The sequence below is a fragment of the Hyla sarda genome, unplaced genomic scaffold (assembly GCF_029499605.1).
Source record: "Hyla sarda isolate aHylSar1 unplaced genomic scaffold, aHylSar1.hap1 scaffold_2804, whole genome shotgun sequence".
Classification (NCBI taxonomy): Eukaryota; Metazoa; Chordata; class Amphibia; order Anura; family Hylidae; genus Hyla; species Hyla sarda.
In genome coordinates this window covers 1-15,143 of record NW_026609508.1, presented here as the reverse complement: position 1 = coordinate 15,143, position 15,143 = coordinate 1, and the positions used below count along the sequence as shown (strand labels likewise).

General features: G+C 46.3%; 7 non-coding genes across 7 annotated transcripts; all 7 read right to left on the bottom strand.

Moving 5' to 3' along the window:
- Positions 1–1,140: 1,140 nt before the first annotated feature.
- Positions 1,141–1,331, bottom strand: LOC130326114 (U2 spliceosomal RNA). Its single transcript, XR_008870786.1, has one exon. It is a non-coding gene; the product is annotated as a U2 spliceosomal RNA (small nuclear RNA).
- A 2,097-nt stretch (positions 1,332–3,428) lies between these two features.
- On the bottom strand, positions 3,429–3,619 carry LOC130326113 (U2 spliceosomal RNA). Its single transcript, XR_008870785.1, has one exon. It is a non-coding gene; the product is annotated as a U2 spliceosomal RNA (small nuclear RNA).
- A 2,097-nt stretch (positions 3,620–5,716) lies between these two features.
- LOC130326112 (U2 spliceosomal RNA) lies at positions 5,717–5,907 on the bottom strand. The gene has a single exon (XR_008870784.1). It is a non-coding gene; the product is annotated as a U2 spliceosomal RNA (small nuclear RNA).
- Positions 5,908–7,998: 2,091 nt separating this feature from the next.
- On the bottom strand, positions 7,999–8,190 carry LOC130326105 (U2 spliceosomal RNA). Its single transcript, XR_008870779.1, has one exon. It is a non-coding gene; the product is annotated as a U2 spliceosomal RNA (small nuclear RNA).
- Positions 8,191–10,279: 2,089 nt separating this feature from the next.
- Positions 10,280–10,470, bottom strand: LOC130326103 (U2 spliceosomal RNA). The gene has a single exon (XR_008870777.1). It is a non-coding gene; the product is annotated as a U2 spliceosomal RNA (small nuclear RNA).
- A 2,087-nt stretch (positions 10,471–12,557) lies between these two features.
- On the bottom strand, positions 12,558–12,748 carry LOC130326106 (U2 spliceosomal RNA). The gene has a single exon (XR_008870780.1). It is a non-coding gene; the product is annotated as a U2 spliceosomal RNA (small nuclear RNA).
- Positions 12,749–14,844: 2,096 nt separating this feature from the next.
- Positions 14,845–15,034, bottom strand: LOC130326107 (U2 spliceosomal RNA). The gene has a single exon (XR_008870781.1). It is a non-coding gene; the product is annotated as a U2 spliceosomal RNA (small nuclear RNA).
- Between the last annotated feature and the right edge of the window lie 109 nt (positions 15,035–15,143).

The window sequence follows — 15,143 nt, the reverse complement described above, 5'->3', positions numbered from 1 at the left end:
TTTTTTCCCTTCTCTTCCTCTTACTTTTTTTTCACGTTTTTTTACGTTTTTCTCCTTTTCGCCTCTTTTCTGGGCGTATTATTCTTCTTTTTCTTCTTTTTTTTCGTCTAATGCATACCCCATCAGTGCAGCAATGCTTATTCAATACCGCCAGCAGATGGAGACACTGGGGGATAATTTTCTAAGGATTTATACTGATTTTTCCTGTCTGAATTTGTCGCACAGAAAGTTGCAGGCCAAATATGTGTGACATTTCTGCGACTTTAGCTTCTAGAGCATTTTTACAACATTATACATAGGTGCTGAATACATAAAAAGCGACTGTTCAGCGACAGACAAGTCGCATCGGCTGAAAGTAGGCCAGAATGTCAGTCCATGTTGGAGCAGGTTTAGATACAGTCTAAAGCATAGATCTCAAAGTCTGTGCACAGAATTTAGCAAGGGCCTCGCACCTTCTGATGCATCAGGTAGGTGCACAATAGCATAGCCTAACCCTCTGTACTTTGGTCTATATTGATGCGGGACATAGACAGCCAGCTGATGACCAATCCATTAGTGCAATGGATGGCTGGAAGCATTTGTCTTTGCCTTTGCAATACCACAGAAGCAATGCATGGTCAATGTACAGCAATGACACACCTGTGTGAACAGCCAGGAGACCCCCCCCCCCCCCCCCCATGTTATGTTACATAGTTACATAGTTAGTACGGTCGAAAAAAGACATATGTCCATCACGTTCAACCAGGGAATTAAGGGGTAGGGGTGTGGCGCGATATTGGGGAAGGGATGAGATTTTATATTTCTTCATAAGCATTAATCTTATTTTGTCAATTAGGAACATTCAGCACCCACCCGCTATCAAGGCAGCTGCCTATCATGTCATGCCCTACCTGCACAGGTGTGCTGGCTACTCAAATGATCCAATTAAGGAGGCCATTTAGTCAGCAGCAGCAGAAGTCCTGTGCCTGGACGCTCCAACAGGGGCCAGACACAAGCAGAAGCAGAAGCAGCAGAAGCAGCAGCAGCACCACCTTTTGTTTTTTGGCTGCAGCAGCAGCAAGGCCCACAGGGCTGGCTAGCTGGCTAGCCAGCAAGCAGGTAGCAATGAAAGTAGGAATCTTTCTTTTTAACCCTGTAAGGGGGTGGTGCACTGTACCCGAAGATACTGCCATATCGGGTCAATGCATAGGGCGACGGAAGCAAGCTTCGAAATCGGCCCCCGTTCTCAAAAATCCATTTAATATATGGTCCCCAGATAGGGGACGTATCAGATATTAAACTGATAAGAACAGATACTACACTTGATCTTAGCCAAAAGGCCGAGAAGCGATAACCGTGAAAGGGGCGGGCCCAACAAGGTCCCCTTCATGGGCACTATCACTGCTTGCTGTCAGGGAGGCTGCCAGACAATTTTCCATGCACACTCTGGGCTGGGGGGCAGTCAACCACCAGTACACACAGCAGAACCTAAACCCATACCATTATTGCTAAGCAGCAAGACAGGGGCCCATTGCACTCCCACGGGGCCTTTTTAAATGCAATCCATAACCCGGATTTGCCAGGAACCCTTCTTACTCCTCCTACTTGCATGTGACACTGGGCTTAGGATCTGCATAGGAAACACACACACAAGCACACACCTACCTTTGTTGCCTGCAGATGCCTCCTTGGCTGTCCCCAAACGGTATCAAACCAACACCCACGGGAAGCTGTAAGCATAGAGGACATGCCTGCACCCCATTGGACTTACCTGTGTGGGTTAAATCCGGGTTATTTGACAACCTATGGCGGTGATGGTTCTGCTCAGGCAGAGCAGTGCTGATGCTCCTCATAAAGCTGTCGCTGCTGTGAAGGTTCTAGGTGACATCACAAATCCCTTTGGTTACATACACAACAAAGCTGGGTTGTTGTTGTTTACACTCTGCAAGGCCTGTGGAAGTGAGTGACATCATAGCACTGTAGTTCTGAGGGTTCAAGATGGATGCAACAATCTCCTGTTGCTTCTATGAAGGCCATAATAGACGACATCACCAAACAGCTCCATAGTCACATACACAGCAAAGGAGAGATGTTGTTTACACCTAGTGATGTCAGTGGTATTGAGTGACATCACAGCACAGTGCTAAGGCTCCTGGGCCTGGACACAGCAGCGGCTGCAATATCTCAACGGAGAATACGTTTATATCTATGTGTGTGTGTGCGCATATATATATATATATATATATATATATATATATATATATATATATATTTCTCCGCCGAAATCACTTTTAAACCCATTTCCACCTTTTTTTCCCTTCTCTTCCTCTTACTTTTTTTTCACGTTTTTTTACGTTTTTCTCCTTTTCGCCTCTTTTCTGGGCGTATTATTCTTCTTTTTCTTCTTTTTTTTCGTCTAATGCATACCCCATCAGTGCAGCAATGCTTATTCAATACCGCCAGCAGATGGAGACACTGGGGGATAATTTTCTAAGGATTTATACTGATTTTTCCTGTCTGAATTTGTCGCACAGAAAGTTGCAGGCCAAATATGTGTGACATTTCTGCGACTTTAGCTTCTAGAGCATTTTTACAACATTATACATAGGTGCTGAATACATAAAAAGCGACTGTTCAGCGACAGACAAGTCGCATCGGCTGAAAGTAGGCCAGAATGTCAGTCCATGTTGGAGCAGGTTTAGATACAGTCTAAAGCATAGATCTCAAAGTCTGTGCACAGAATTTAGCAAGGGCCTCGCACCTTCTGATGCATCAGGTAGGTGCACAATAGCATAGCCTAACCCTCTGTACTTTGGTCTATATTGATGCGGGACATAGACAGCCAGCTGATGACCAATCCATTAGTGCAATGGATGGCTGGAAGCATTTGTCTTTGCCTTTGCAATACCACAGAAGCAATGCATGGTCAATGTACAGCAATGACACACCTGTGTGAACAGCCAGGAGACCCCCCCCCCCCCCCCCCATGTTATGTTACATAGTTACATAGTTAGTACGGTCGAAAAAAGACATATGTCCATCACGTTCAACCAGGGAATTAAGGGGTAGGGGTGTGGCGCGATATTGGGGAAGGGATGAGATTTTATATTTCTTCATAAGCATTAATCTTATTTTGTCAATTAGGAACATTCAGCACCCACCCGCTATCAAGGCAGCTGCCTATCATGTCATGCCCTACCTGCACAGGTGTGCTGGCTACTCAAATGATCCAATTAAGGAGGCCATTTAGTCAGCAGCAGCAGAAGTCCTGTGCCTGGACGCTCCAACAGGGGCCAGACACAAGCAGAAGCAGAAGCAGCAGAAGCAGCAGCAGCACCACCTTTTGTTTTTTGGCTGCAGCAGCAGCAAGGCCCACAGGGCTGGCTAGCTGGCTAGCCAGCAAGCAGGTAGCAATGAAAGTAGGAATCTTTCTTTTTAACCCTGTAAGGGGGTGGTGCACTGTACCCGAAGATACTGCCATATCGGGTCAATGCATAGGGCGACGGAAGCAAGCTTCGAAATCGGCCCCCGTTCTCAAAAATCCATTTAATATATGGTCCCCAGATAGGGGACGTATCAGATATTAAACTGATAAGAACAGATACTACACTTGATCTTAGCCAAAAGGCCGAGAAGCGATAACCGTGAAAGGGGCGGTCCCAACAAGGTCCCCTTCATGGGCACTATCACTGCTTGCTGTCAGGGAGGCTGCCAGACAATTTTCCATGCACACTCTGGGCTGGGGGGCAGTCAACCACCAGTACACACAGCAGAACCTAAACCCATACCATTATTGCTAAGCAGCAAGACAGGGGCCCATTGCACTCCCACGGGGCCTTTTTAAATGCAATCCATAACCCGGATTTGCCAGGAACCCTTCTTACTCCTCCTACTTGCATGTGACACTGGGCTTAGGATCTGCATAGGAAACACACACACAAGCACACACCTACCTTTGTTGCCTGCAGATGCCTCCTTGGCTGTCCCCAAACGGTATCAAACCAACACCCACGGGAAGCTGTAAGCATAGAGGACATGCCTGCACCCCATTGGACTTACCTGTGTGGGTTAAATCCGGGTTATTTGACAACCTATGGCGGTGATGGTTCTGCTCAGGCAGAGCAGTGCTGATGCTCCTCATAAAGCTGTCGCTGCTGTGAAGGTTCTAGGTGACATCACAAATCCCTTTGGTTACATACACAACAAAGCTGGGTTGTTGTTGTTTACACTCTGCAAGGCCTGTGGAAGTGAGTGACATCATAGCACTGTAGTTCTGAGGGTTCAAGATGGATGCAACAATCTCCTGTTGCTTCTATGAAGGCCGTAATAGACGACATCACCAAACAGCTCCATAGTCACATACACAGCAAAGGAGAGATGTTGTTTACACCTAGTGATGTCAGTGGTATTGAGTGACATCACAGCACAGTGCTAAGGCTCCTGGGCCTGGACACAGCAGCGGCTGCAATATCTCAACGGAGAATACGTTTATATCTATGTGTGTGTGTGCGCATATATATATATATATATATATATATATATATATATATATATATTTCTCCCGCCGAAATCACTTTTAAACCCATTTCCACCTTTTTTTCCCTTCTCTTCCTCTTACTTTTTTTTCACGTTTTTTTACGTTTTTCTCCTTTTCGCCTCTTTTCTGGGCGTATTATTCTTCTTTTTCTTCTTTTTTTTCGTCTAATGCATACCCCATCAGTGCAGCAATGCTTATTCAATACCGCCAGCAGATGGAGACACTGGGGGATAATTTTCTAAGGATTTATACTGATTTTTCCTGTCTGAATTTGTCGCACAGAAAGTTGCAGGCCAAATATGTGTGACATTTCTGCGACTTTAGCTTCTAGAGCATTTTTACAACATTATACATAGGTGCTGAATACATAAAAAGCGACTGTTCAGCGACAGACAAGTCGCATCGGCTGAAAGTAGGCCAGAATGTCAGTCCATGTTGGAGCAGGTTTAGATACAGTCTAAAGCATAGATCTCAAAGTCTGTGCACAGAATTTAGCAAGGGCCTCGCACCTTCTGATGCATCAGGTAGGTGCACAATAGCATAGCCTAACCCTCTGTACTTTGGTCTATATTGATGCGGGACATAGACAGCCAGCTGATGACCAATCCATTAGTGCAATGGATGGCTGGAAGCATTTGTCTTTGCCTTTGCAATACCACAGAAGCAATGCATGGTCAATGTACAGCAATGACACACCTGTGTGAACAGCCAGGAGACCCCCCCCCCCCCCCCCCCCCATGTTATGTTACATAGTTACATAGTTAGTACGGTCGAAAAAAGACATATGTCCATCACGTTCAACCAGGGAATTAAGGGGTAGGGGTGTGGCGCGATATTGGGGAAGGGATGAGATTTTATATTTCTTCATAAGCATTAATCTTATTTTGTCAATTAGGAACATTCAGCACCCACCCGCTATCAAGGCAGCTGCCTATCATGTCATGCCCTACCTGCACAGGTGTGCTGGCTACTCAAATGATCCAATTAAGGAGGCCATTTAGTCAGCAGCAGCAGAAGTCCTGTGCCTGGACGCTCCAACAGGGGCCAGACACAAGCAGAAGCAGAAGCAGCAGAAGCAGCAGCAGCACCACCTTTTGTTTTTTGGCTGCAGCAGCAGCAAGGCCCACAGGGCTGGCTAGCTGGCTAGCCAGCAAGCAGGTAGCAATGAAAGTAGGAATCTTTCTTTTTAACCCTGTAAGGGGGTGGTGCACTGTACCCGAAGATACTGCCATATCGGGTCAATGCATAGGGCGACGGAAGCAAGCTTCGAAATCGGCCCCCGTTCTCAAAAATCCATTTAATATATGGTCCCCAGATAGGGGACGTATCAGATATTAAACTGATAAGAACAGATACTACACTTGATCTTAGCCAAAAGGCCGAGAAGCGATAACCGTGAAAGGGGCGGGCCAACAAGGTCCCCTTCATGGGCACTATCACTGCTTGACTGTCAGGGAGGCTGCCAGACAATTTTCCATGCACACTCTGGGCTGGGGGGCAGTCAACCACCAGTACACACAGCAGAACCTAAACCCATACCATTATTGCTAAGCAGCAAGACAGGGGCCCATTGCACTCCCACGGGGCCTTTTTAAATGCAATCCATAACCCGGATTTGCCAGGAACCCTTCTTACTCCTCCTACTTGCATGTGACACTGGGCTTAGGATCTGCATAGGAAACACACACACAAGCACACACCTACCTTTGTTGCCTGCAGATGCCTCCTTGGCTGTCCCCAAACGGTATCAAACCAACACCCACGGGAAGCTGTAAGCATAGAGGACATGCCTGCACCCCATTGGACTTACCTGTGTGGGTTAAATCCGGGTTATTTGACAACCTATGGCGGTGATGGTTCTGCTCAGGCAGAGCAGTGCTGATGCTCCTCATAAAGCTGTCGCTGCTGTGAAGGTTCTAGGTGACATCACAAATCCCTTTGGTTACATACACAACAAAGCTGGGTTGTTGTTGTTTACACTCTGCAAGGCCTGTGGAAGTGAGTGACATCATAGCACTGTAGTTCTGAGGGTTCAAGATGGATGCAACAATCTCCTGTTGCTTCTATGAAGGCCGTAATAGACGACATCACCAAACAGCTCCATAGTCACATACACAGCAAAGGAGAGATGTTGTTTACACCTAGTGATGTCAGTGGTATTGAGTGACATCACAGCACAGTGCTAAGGCTCCTGGGCCTGGACACAGCAGCGGCTGCAATATCTCAACGGAGAATACGTTTATATATATGTGTGTGTGTGCGCATATATATTTATATATATATATATATATATATATATATTTCTCCGCCGAAATCACTTTTAAACCCATTTCCACCTTTTTTTCCCTTCTCTTCCTCTTACTTTTTTTTCACGTTTTTTTACGTTTTTCTCCTTTTCGCCTCTTTTCTGGGCGTATTATTCTTCTTTTTCTTCTTTTTTTCGTCTAATGCATACCCCATCAGTGCAGCAATGCTTATTCAATACCGCCAGCAGATGGAGACACTGGGGGATAATTTTCTAAGGATTTATACTGATTTTTCCTGTCTGAATTTGTCGCACAGAAAGTTGCAGGCCAAATATGTGTGACATTTCTGCGACTTTAGCTTCTAGAGCATTTTTACAACATTATACATAGGTGCTGAATACATAAAAAGCGACTGTTCAGCGACAGACAAGTCGCATCGGCTGAAAGTAGGCCAGAATGTCAGTCCATGTTGGAGCAGGTTTAGATACAGTCTAAAGCATAGATCTCAAAGTCTGTGCACAGAATTTAGCAAGGGCCTCGCACCTTCTGATGCATCAGGTAGGTGCACAATAGCATAGCCTAACCCTCTGTACTTTGGTCTATATTGATGCGGGACATAGACAGCCAGCTGATGACCAATCCATTAGTGCAATGGATGGCTGGAAGCATTTGTCTTTGCCTTTGCAATACCACAGAAGCAATGCATGGTCAATGTACAGCAATGACACACCTGTGTGAACAGCCAGGAGACCCCCCCCCCCCCCCCCCCCATGTTATGTTACATAGTTACATAGTTAGTACGGTCGAAAAAAGACATATGTCCATCACGTTCAACCAGGGAATTAAGGGGGTAGGGGTGTGGGCGCGATATTGGGGAAGGGATGAGATTTTATATTTCTTCATAAGCATTAATCTTATTTTGTCAATTAGGGAACATTCAGCACCCACCCGCTATCAAGGCAGCTGCCTATCATGTCATGCCCTACCTGCACAGGTGTGCTGGCTACTCAAATGATCCAATTAAGGAGGCCATTTAGTCAGCAGCAGCAGAAGTCCTGTGCCTGGACGCTCCAACAGGGGCCAGACACAAGCAGAAGCAGAAGCAGCAGAAGCAGCAGCAGCACCACCTTTTGTTTTTTTGGCTGCAGCAGCAGCAAGGCCCACAGGGCTGGCTAGCTGGCTAGCCAGCAAGCAGGTAGCAATGAAAGTAGGAATCTTTCTTTTAACCCTGTAAGGGGGTGGTGCACTGTACCCGAAGATACTGCCATATCGGGTCAATGCATAGGGCGACGGAAGCAAGCTTCGAAATCGGCCCCCCGTTCTCAAAAATCCATTTAATATATGGTCCCCAGATAGGGGACGTATCAGATATTAAACTGATAAGAACAGATACTACACTTGATCTTAGCCAAAAGGCCGAGAAGCGATAACCGTGAAAGGGGCGGGCCCAACAAGGTCCCCTTCATGGGCACTATCACTGCTTGCTGTCAGGGAGGCTGCCAGACAATTTTCCATGCACACTCTGGGCTGGGGGGCAGTCAACCACCAGTACACACAGCAGAACCTAAACCCATACCATTATTGCTAAGCAGCAAGACAGGGGCCCATTGCACTCCCACGGGGCCTTTTTAAATGCAATCCATACCCGGATTTGCCAGGAACCCTTCTTACTCCTCCTACTTGCATGTGACACTGGGCTTAGGATCTGCATAGGAAACACACACACAAGCACACACCTACCTTTGTTGCCTGCAGATGCCTCCTTGGCTGTCCCCAAACGGTATCAAACCAACACCCACGGGAAGCTGTAAGCATAGAGGACATGCCTGCACCCCATTGGACTTACCTGTGTGGGTTAAATCCGGGTTATTTGACAACCTATGGCGGTGATGGTTCTGCTCAGGCAGAGCAGTGCTGATGCTCCTCATAAAGCTGTCGCTGCTGTGAAGGTTCTAGGTGACATCACAAATCCCTTTGGTTACATACACAACAAAGCTGGGTTGTTGTTGTTTACACTCTGCAAGGCCTGTGGAAGTGAGTGACATCATAGCACTGTAGTTCTGAGGGTTCAAGATGGATGCAACAATCTCCTGTTGCTTCTATGAAGGCCGTAATAGACGACATCACCAAACAGCTCCATAGTCACATACACAGCAAAGGAGAGATGTTGTTTACACCTAGTGATGTCAGTGGTATTGAGTGACATCACAGCACAGTGCTAAGGCTCCTGGGCCTGGACACAGCAGCGGCTGCAATATCTCAACGGAGAATACGTTTATATATATGTGTGTGTGTGCGCATATATATATATATATATATATATATATATATATATATATTTCTCCGCCGAAATCACTTTTAAACCCATTTCCACCTTTTTTTCCCTTCTCTTCCTCTTACTTTTTTTTCACGTTTTTTTACGTTTTTCCTCCTTTTCGCCTCTTTTCTGGGCGTATTATTCTTCTTTTTCTTCTTTTTTTCGTCTAATGCATACCCCATCAGTGCAGCAATGCTTATTCAATACCGCCAGCAGATGGAGACACTGGGGGATAATTTTCTAAGGATTTATACTGATTTTTCCTGTCTGAATTTGTCGCACAGAAAGTTGCAGGCCAAATATGTGTGACATTTCTGCGACTTTAGCTTCTAGAGCATTTTTACAACATTATACATAGGTGCTGAATACATAAAAAGCGACTGTTCAGCGACAGACAAGTCGCATCGGCTGAAAGTAGGCCAGAATGTCAGTCCATGTTGGAGCAGGTTTAGATACAGTCTAAAGCATAGATTCTCAAAGTCTGTGCACAGAATTTAGCAAGGGCCTCGCACCTTCTGATGCATCAGGTAGGTGCACAATAGCATAGCCTAACCCTCTGTACTTTGGTCTATATTGATGCGGGACATAGACAGCCAGCTGATGACCAATCCATTAGTGCAATGGATGGCTGGAAGCATTTGTCTTTGCCTTTGCAATACCACAGAAGCAATGCATGGTCAATGTACAGCAATGACACACCTGTGTGAACAGCCAGGAGACCCCCCCCCCCCCCCCCCCATGTTATGTTACATAGTTACATAGTTAGTACGGTCGAAAAAAGACATATGTCCATCACGTTCAACCAGGGAATTAAGGGGTAGGGTGTGGCGCGATATTGGGGAAGGATGAGATTTTATATTTCTTCATAAGCATTAATCTTATTTTGTCAATTAGGAACATTCAGCACCCACCCGCTATCAAGGCAGCTGCCTATCATGTCATGCCCTACCTGCACAGGTGTGCTGGCTACTCAAATGATCCAATTAAGGAGGCCATTTAGTCAGCAGCAGCAGAAGTCCTGTGCCTGGACGCTCCAACAGGGGCCAGACACAAGCAGAAGCAGAAGCAGCAGAAGCAGCAGCAGCACCACCTTTTGTTTTTTGGCTGCAGCAGCAGCAAGGCCCACAGGGCTGGCTAGCTGGCTAGCCCAGCAAGCAGGTAGCAATGAAAGTAGGAATCTTTCTTTTTAACCCTGTAAGGGGGTGGTGCACTGTACCCGAAGATACTGCCATATCGGGTCAATGCATAGGGCGACGGAAGCAAGCTTCGAAATCGGCCCCCGTTCTCAAAAATCCATTTAATATATGGTCCCCAGATAGGGGACGTATCAGATATTAAACTGATAAGAACAGATACTACACTTGATCTTAGCCAAAAGGCCGAGAAGCGATAACCGTGAAAGGGGCGGGCCCAACAAGGTCCCCTTCATGGGCACTATCACTGCTTGCTGTCAGGGAGGCTGCCAGACAATTTTCCATGCACACTCTGGGCTGGGGGGCAGTCAACCACCAGTACACACAGCAGAACCTAAACCCATACCATTATTGCTAAGCAGCAAGACAGGGGCCCATTGCACTCCCACGGGGCCTTTTTAAATGCAATCCATAACCCGGATTTGCCAGGAACCCTTCTTACTCCTCCTACTTGCATGTGACACTGGGCTTAGGATCTGCATAGGAAACACACACACAAGCACACACCTACCTTTGTTGCCTGCAGATGCCTCCTTGGCTGTCCCCAAACGTATCAAACCAACACCCACGGGAAGCTGTAAGCATAGAGGACATGCCTGCACCCCATTGGACTTACCTGTGTGGGTTAAATCCGGGTTATTTGACAACCTATGGCGGTGATGGTTCTGCTCAGGCAGAGCAGTGCTGATGCTCCTCATAAAAGCTGTCGCTGCTGTGAAGGTTCTAGGTGACATCACAAATCCCTTTGGTTACATACACAACAAAGCTGGGTTGTTGTTGTTTACACTCTGCAAGGCCTGTGGAAGTGAGTGACATCATAGCACTGTAGTTCTGAGGGTTCAAGATGGATGCAACAATCTCCTGTTGCTTCTATGAAGGCCGTAATAGACGACATCACCAAACAGCTCCATAGTCACATACACAGCAAAGGAGAGATGTTGTTTACACCTAGTGATGTCAGTGGTATTGAGTGACATCACAGCACAGTGCTAAGGCTCCTGGCCTGGACACAGCAGCGGCTGCAATATCTCAACGGAGAATACGTTTATATCTATGTGTGTGTGTGCGCATATATATATATATATATATATATATATATATATTTCTCCGCCGAAATCACTTTTAAACCCATTTCCACCTTTTTTTTCCCTTCTCTTCCTCTTACTTTTTTTTCACGTTTTTTTACGTTTTTCTCCTTTTCGCCTCTTTTCTGGGCGTATTATTCTTCTTTTTCTTCTTTTTTTTCGTCTAATGCATACCCCATCAGTGCAGCAATGCTTATTCAATACCGCCAGCAGATGGAGACACTGGGGGATAATTTTCTAAGGATTTATACTGATTTTTCCTGTCTGAATTTGTCGCACAGAAAGTTGCAGGCCAAATATGTGTGACATTTCTGCGACTTTAGCTTCTAGAGCATTTTTACAACATTATACATAGGTGCTGAATACATAAAAAGCGACTGTTCAGCGACAGACAAGTCGCATCGGCTGAAAGTAGGCCAGAATGTCAGTCCATGTTGGAGCAGGTTTAGATACAGTCTAAAGCATAGATCTCAAAGTCTGTGCACAGAATTTAGCAAGGGCCTCGCACCTTCTGATGCATCAGGTAGGTGCACAATAGCATAGCCTAACCCTCTGTACTTTGGTCTATATTGATGCGGGGACATAGACAGCCAGCTGATGACCAATCCATTAGTGCAATGGATGGCTGGAAGCATTTGTCTTTGCCTTTGCAATACCACAGAAGCAATGCATGGTCAATGTACAGCAATGACACACCTGTGTGAACAGCCAGGAGACCCCCCCCCCCCCCCCCCCCATGTTATGTTACATAGTTACATAGTTAGTACGGTCGAAAAAAGACATATGTCCATCACGTTCAACCAGGGAATTAAGGGGTAGGGGTGTGGCGCGATATTGGGGAAGGGATGAGATTTTATATTTCTTCATAAGCATTAATCTTATTTTGTCAATTAGGAACATTCAGCACCCACCCCGCTATCAAGGCAGCTGCCTATCATGTCATGCCCTACCTGCACAGGTGTGCTGGCTACTCAAATGATCCAATTAAGGAGGCCATTTAGTCAGCAGCAGCAGAAGTCCTGTGCCTGGACGCTCCAACAGGGGCCAGACACAAGCAGAAGCAGAAGCAGCAGAAGCAGCAGCAGCACCACCTTTTGTTTTTTGGCTGCAGCAGCAGCAAGGCCCACAGGGCTGGCTAGCTGGCTAGCCAGCAAGCAGGTAGCAATGAAAGTAGGAATCTTTCTTTTTAACCCTGTAAGGGGGTGGTGCACTGTACCCGAAGATACTGCCATATCGGGTCAATGCATAGGGGCGACGGAAGCAAGCTTCGAAATCGGCCCCCGTTCTCAAAATCCATTTAATATATGGTCCCCAGATAGGGGACGTATCAGATATTAAACTGATAAGAACAGATACTACACTTGATCTTAGCCAAAAGGCCGAGAAGCGATAACCGTGAAAGGGGCGGGCCCAACAAGGTCCCCTTCATGGGCACTATCACTGCTTGCTGTCAGGGAGGCTGCCAGACAATTTTCCATGCACACTCTGGGCTGGGGGGCAGTCAACCACCAGTACACACAGCAGAACCTAAACCCATACCATTATTGCTAAGCAGCAAGACAGGGGCCCATTGCACTCCCACGGGGGCCTTTTTAAATGCAATCCATAACCCGGATTTGCCAGGAACCCTTCTTACTCCTCCTACTTGCATGTGACACTGGGCTTAGGATCTGCATAGGAAACACACACACAAGCACACACCTACCTTTGTTGCCTGCAGATGCCTCCTTGGCTGTCCCCAAACGGTATCAAACCAACACCCACGGGAAGCTGTAAGCATAGAGGACATGCCTGCACCCCATTGACTTACCTGTGTGGGTTAAATCCGGGTTATTTGACAACCTATGGCGGTGATGGTTCTGCTCAGGCAGAGCAGTGCTGATGCTCCTCATAAAGCTGTCGCTGCTGTGAAGGTTCTAGGTGACATCACAAATCCCTTTGGTTACATACACAACAAAGCTGGTTGTTGTTGTTTACACTCTGCAAGGCCTGTGGAAGTGAGTGACATCATAGCACTGTAGTTCTGAGGGTTCAAGATGGATGCAACAATCTCCTGTTGCTTCTATGAAGGCCGTAATAGACGACATCACCAAACAGCTCCATAGTCACATACACAGCAAAGGAGAGATGTTGTTTACACCTAGTGATGTCAGTGGTATTGAGTGACATCACAGCACAGTGCTAAGGCTCCTGGGCCTGGACACAGCAGCGGCTGCAATATCTCAACGGAGAATACGTTTATATATATGTGTGTGTGTGCGCATATATATATATATATATATATATATATATATATATATATATATATATTTCTCCGCCGAAATCACTTTTAAACCCATTTCCACCTTTTTTTCCCTTCTCTTCCTCTTACTTTTTTTTCACGTTTTTTTACGTTTTTCTCCTTTTCGCCTCTTTTCTGGGCGTATTATTCTTCTTTTTCTTCTTTTTTTTCGTCTAATGCATACCCCATCAGTGCAGCAATGCTTATTCAATACCGCCAGCAGATGGAGACACTGGGGGATAATTTTCTAAGGATTTATACTGATTTTTCCTGTCTGAATTTGTCGCACAGAAAGTTGCAGGCCAAATATGTGTGACATTTCTGCGACTTTAGCTTCTAGAGCATTTTTACAACATTATACATAGGTGCTGAATACATAAAAAGCGACTGTTCAGCGACAGACAAGTCGCATCGGCTGAAAGTAGGCCAGAATGTCAGTCCATGTTGGAGCAGGTTTAGATACAGTCTAAAGCATAGATCTCAAAGTCTGTGCACAGAATTTAGCAAGGGCCTCGCACCTTCTGATGCATCAGGTAGGTGCACAATAGCATAGCCTAACCCTCTGTACTTTGGTCTATATTGATGCGGGACATAGACAGCCAGCTGATGACCAATCCATTAGTGCAATGGATGGCTGGAAGCATTTGTCTTTGCCTTTGCAATACCACAGAAGCAATGCATGGTCAATGTACAGCAATGACACACCTGTGTGAACAGCCAGGAGACCCCCCCCCCCCCCCCCCATGTTATGTTACATAGTTACATAGTTAGTACGGTCGAAAAAAGACATATGTCCATCACGTTCAACCAGGGAATTAAGGGGTAGGGGTGTGGCGCGATATTGGGGAAGGGATGAGATTTTATATTTCTTCATAAGCATTAATCTTATTTTGTCAATTAGGAACATTCAGCACCCACCCGCTATCAAGGCAGCTGCCTATCATGTCATGCCCTACCTGCACAGGTGTGCTGGCTACTCAAATGATCCAATTAAGGAGGCCATTTAGTCAGCAGCAGCAGAAGTCCTGTGCCTGGACGCTCCAACAGGGGCCAGACACAAGCAGAAGCAGAAGCAGCAGAAGCAGCAGCAGCACCACCTTTTGTTTTTTGGCTGCAGCAGCAGCAAGGCCCACAGGGCTGGCTAGCTGGCTAGCCAGCAAGCAGGTAGCAATGAAAGTAGGAATCTTTCTTTTTAACCCTGTAAGGGGGTGGTGCACTGTACCCGAAGATACTGCATATCGGGTCAATGCATAGGGCGACGGAAGCAAGCTTCGAAATCGGCCCCCGTTCTCAAAAATCCATTTAATATATGGTCCCCAGATAGGGGACGTATCAGATATTAAACTGATAAGAACAGATACTACACTTGATCTTAGCCAAAAGGCCGAGAAGCGATAACCGTGAAAGGGGCGGGCCCAACAAGGTCCCCTTCATGGGCACTATCACTGCTTGCTGTCAGGGAGGCTGCCAGACAATTTTCCATGCACACTCTGGGCTGGGGGGCA